Source organism: Etheostoma spectabile, chromosome 15 (assembly GCF_008692095.1).
Source record: "Etheostoma spectabile isolate EspeVRDwgs_2016 chromosome 15, UIUC_Espe_1.0, whole genome shotgun sequence".
Taxonomy (NCBI): Eukaryota; Metazoa; Chordata; class Actinopteri; order Perciformes; family Percidae; genus Etheostoma; species Etheostoma spectabile.
Window position 1 is genome coordinate 10,301,343 of NC_045747.1, and position 4,988 is coordinate 10,306,330.

The 4,988-nt window shown below is 39.8% G+C and overlaps 1 protein-coding gene across 4 annotated transcripts in view; it reads right to left on the reverse strand.

Annotated features, from left to right (window-relative positions):
* baiap2a (BAR/IMD domain containing adaptor protein 2a) overlaps positions 1 to 4,988 on the reverse strand; it is a 54,505-nt gene that overhangs the window by 11,662 nt on the left and 37,855 nt on the right. The window lies entirely within an intron of this gene.

The following is a 4,988-nucleotide window of genomic DNA, read 5'->3' on the forward strand; positions in this document are numbered from 1 at the left end:
TTTCACAAAATATTTACACAATGAGATTTTTGATAAATTATAAGTATATAAGTAAGTAAATAAGTATTGTGCAAATTACGACTAAGTGGGTAAAAGCAAATAATAGAACAGTTACAACAGTCTGGTATGTTGAGAAAATTGCATCCCTTTGCTGTAATTTAGCCTTTAAAACCACAAAAAGACACCACTTAAGCCATATAACGATATTCCAAACCTAAGGCGAGATCTAGTCTCATATCTCAATATCGATATATTAATGTATTACCCAGCTCTACATCTAAGTACTTCTCTTATTAAAAAACACCCTGCTTCCCATTTACACTACTGCATTATAGTGCTCAGTCTTGTACTGTCAATCACTGCACAGCTCCACTGGAGCAATTAGGGTTTAAGGTGTGCCTCGACGAAAAGGAGAGAGCCTTACTCAGTAACTTTCTCAGGCCAGATATTCCCTCCTGAATGCTACAGAGGTAAGACAATTATGACTAAAGATCCTGCAGTGTGGAGGAGGAATTACAAAAACCCACTGATCCATTTTACATTTTGGAAAATAACACTTAAGGTGTGTTCATGTACGTATGTATAACAGTGAGTAACAGAGACAGAAAGGGAGGGAGATCCAGTGCTGGAAGTTTGTCTTAGCATGAGCTCTCATGCCTTATAGAGGTAGAGTTCACTGACCAGTGACCCACGCATGCACACACGTCACTACCAGTAGTGAGGAGCTACAGTGAGTCTCATTTAAATTTTTGTGAGCGTGTCAGGAACTATATTTACAAACAGCAGAGTTTGCATGTTGGTGGCTGAAAGTTTTTGATACTATAGTCTCGAAATAGGTTGACTGCATCCAGTTTCATATCTTTATAGTATAACATCTGCTGCTAAATACAAACTTAGAAGAGAGGGTTATATTTACTTGTAATGATTTGACCTAGACAGAAGCTTGTTATGGGGTTTGCTTCTCATATATAACCAGAATCAAATACACATACAGTATGTTTTTCTTTTGGTATTCTAACAGAGCTGGTGTATCATGGGTATTCACTATAAATACACTTTTTTCTGAAGGCTTACATTGATAGAAGATGTCCACCTTGTTGGTTGACACATGACTCCTATACCCTTCCATATAAGGAAACGGTATCAAACAACATCAAGTTTGTGGATATTACTTTTGTTATTTCAGTCTGAGCCATAGAAGAGTTGTCATTACTCCTCAAGTTCAGTATTTTCAAAGAAGCAGATGCATTTTAGTAAACTTTACATTTGATTCCAAAAAAACTGATGAAAAGCCTAATGACTTTTCTTTGCAGCTTAATGTAACATCCTGTGGTGCCACTGCACAGTGCAGATGTATCTCATTTAGTAACCACCAGAGCACACCACTTCTCCACAGCCACAGAGTTGGGATTCCAAGTGTGGAAGAATATTTTGGGCAACTAAACAATACTGAACACACACTTTGAGGTACAGCCTTTTAAATTAAAGTAGTGTGAGGTTATATCCACCTAAGCCATTACACAATTCCACAGAGCCAAGGTTGGTGAACCCATTTTTCTCCCGGGAGCAGCCTGACCTTATCGGTTCTTTCTGTACACCTAAAGCTCAAACTAAGTACTTTGAAACTGGTTCAGTTAGATCCTTTCTTTACTGGCACAGTGTTTAGAGAATGGGCTGAGTGTCACCTCAACAAGGTAAAGGGGCCCACTCCCCTTGTCAAATCCACATGGTCCAATTTCCAAACCATTCAAAAGGTCACCAAAGTAGCCCAAGACAATGAGTGCAGTGGAAAAGGCCCAGGCAGACACCAGCCAATATTATATCTGAGCAACCTCAGGTTACATCATAGCTGGAATAACTGGTTTTGCAAAGGTTATGTATATAAATGAAACCTGCCACACGTCAATGCAGTTCTTACATGCAGGCTTTAACTGATCAGCATTGCTGCCTCAGTGCCACATATGCAGGACAAAATTCTGACAATGTGACATTATGCACTCAATTGCTCTGAACACTAATGTAGCTTCCAGCAATTACAAGCACTGGGAAGGTACGAGATTCTTACCCTACCAAAAGCAAAGCCAACATTACCTATCACAATAACAAAACTATATACTACATATACAAACACATTGTAATTCCTGTGGGGATTCAAAAGTATTTTTCTTGCACACTTTAGAGCTGCTTAGGTCTGCTCTTCTGTTCTTTCATCATCGGCACTCTTTGGATTGAAAAGAATTGTATTGTAACGCCACAGGGCGCACAAGAGAAAGCACCTCCACCTACAGTAGCTGCTTCAATCTGCTGTGTGTCAGTACTCATCCGCTGCACTTGCACGTCAACAACATTTCTTTTTTTGCAACTGCATAAATACACAATTCCAGGTTGGATTCACTTTTCAATTTTATGACACCAAGCTGAAAAAACCCCAGAGCTTATTAAACATCTCAAGATATTCACTCTGAGTCCTGAACTCCGTCTCTCTATCTCTGTCTGAGTTCTTATTAACAACCTATACAGTGCAAATGAGTTTTCTAGATGAAACCTCTTTCTAATGGTACCTCAGTCCACTCCATTGAACTACATAATGAGCTGATTAGCATTTTGGCAAGTGTCTGAAGATTCAAGGAGAACAGAGAGGGGAGGAAAGACAGACAAAGAAGCAGACAGAGAAGTGGGAGAGACAACAGCGAAGACTGTGAGAGAGAGGAGGGAGCGAGCGATCAATGAAATGCGGCCGGCATCTGTGGCCGCTGCCAGACTGCGCTCTGACTTTACTTTTTAATGAAAAGAGGAGATAAAAAAGAAAACGTCACGCCCCTCTTGTGCTAGAATAACAGATGTGGTTGAAGGGGACGAGGAGGAGGATGAGGAAATGTTGATCTTTCCTTTGCAACTTTTACTTTCTGTCTCGTATTGCCATGCTGCCTGCTCTAAATCTCCAACTGTAGGTAGCTATGTGTCCTGTGTTTGCCTGGAAAAGTCAGCCCCCCGTATTCAAAAACCTAATTTCTAGTTTCATAAAACGTACCTGAATCACTAATATGGAGGATATTACTGCAGACATTCCTGCTCTTACTTTACAACTTCTCCTTTTGCTATTTAGAAGCCAGCGAGTCAATGCGGTCAAAGCAGCGGCTGTGAAAATGTGGAACAGTTTAATTTTCTATAAAGTTATTTAAAAGCTTTTGTTATGAAGCAGCAAAATCGAGAAATGTTGGGTCTTCATCATCAGTAACTTAATTCACAATTCCTATAAGCAAATATAAATGTACTATAACTTCTACTACCTATTTTAAACCTCTTTCTCTCCTGCCTGACAGACTGTACGCAGCGTTTTGTTATTAGTCATCACGTTTTTTTCCTCCTTTTTTTTTTTTTAAATAATCTTTTTAATTGGCACGAGTGTACAGTAATGAGCAAATCGTACACGGAATGTCCCCATGTTCCCCCACACTCGCACAGAAACCCATTAAGACGTGTATTGTGTACATACATACAAGCACGCCTATATGTACATACAAAACAACAACAACAACAATAATAATAATCACACATTTCTCAGGTATGATTTATGTGAGATTAAAAACTGAAGTACAGAAACACATAACCAGCCTTTAGGTATGTGCAAACGGAAATGATGTACGTGTTTATTTGCATATAGAAAGGGGAAGTGAGATTCAATCACAAGTGGTTACTCCAGACGCATTTGGAGACAATCTATAGCCAGGTGGGAACTCAGGTACTTAAATCTGTCCACTTGTGATTGGATCACTCAGATCGGATTTTAAAACCAGGTGAAAATGTGGCCATTGTGAAGCACGGGGTCTTGAGGGATTGCAGAATCTCACCCGATCTTTGTTATTCTCCCTGGGGATCTCCGACACAAACAAGTTTACTTTTATTGCACGCCCACATCCGTGATACGATCAGTGACAGTGAGCTGGCTGATGGGTAAGTGAGATGGATTTTCCGTTTCTCTGCTAACCGAGTGTACGTTATGAGTCCTGAGCCTGATGAGCTTGCTCCTCTGTGCAGATAGGCCCTGTCACCACATTGAATTTAATCAACTTTAATCCGCAGCAAGGTACTGTATTATACAGTATAAACTACAGGCAATGAAATATGGCTTCATGCTACTCAGAGGATAAACCTACAACAAAAAATGCTATCTACTTATGTCAGTAGGTAAGTCAAATATTGTATTCTGGGGTGTAATGAAAATTGTATTGTCCCTTAATATAGATTTAGACTTTTATCTTTAGATTTGTTTTTTAATCTAAATATTTATTTCTAATTTTCTATTTTTTTATTATGGGACCAAAATAACTGATTTGCAATGAAAGATTCCTGCATTCCAGTTTCTGTTCATCGAATTGTGTTTTGCCTAAACCAACAGAAGCTTAACTATCCAACACATGAGGCAGTCAGGAACATGTAACAACTTGGCATTCTTAACACAGATTTAATGGCTTAGTGCACTAAACTCCTCCCACTCCAAGCCCTGCAACATGCAAAAATGAACTGCAGCACACACTTCAAGCGTTAAGTTGACACTGCATTCAACATCTCCTCATGGAATCCCTGACACAGTGGAACAAACCCAATGGGACACAGCAGGCACCAAATCCAGCACTGCCATACCATCCCAGACAGGAAAGGGTAGATGTTTCAGTCTATGTGTGGGACTGAACAAACACACATCCCTGGATGGAGGAGATGCTTTTTTCTACATCCTGGGTAGCAAAGATCACAATTTTCATACCCAATGAACTACAAAACATTGCATGCATAAGTGTTGGTAGAATCATGTTTCTAGTCCAGCTACAGTATTGATCTGATTCTGTCAAAGACGGCTACACTTCCAAGCAAGACCAACAACAGCTCAGTTTTTACCCTGCAAGCCATGACCTGTTAGAGATTTCTGTATCCACCCCTCCAGGCAGTCAGACTTCCAGGTTCTACTGAAAGCAACACAAGAGAACATT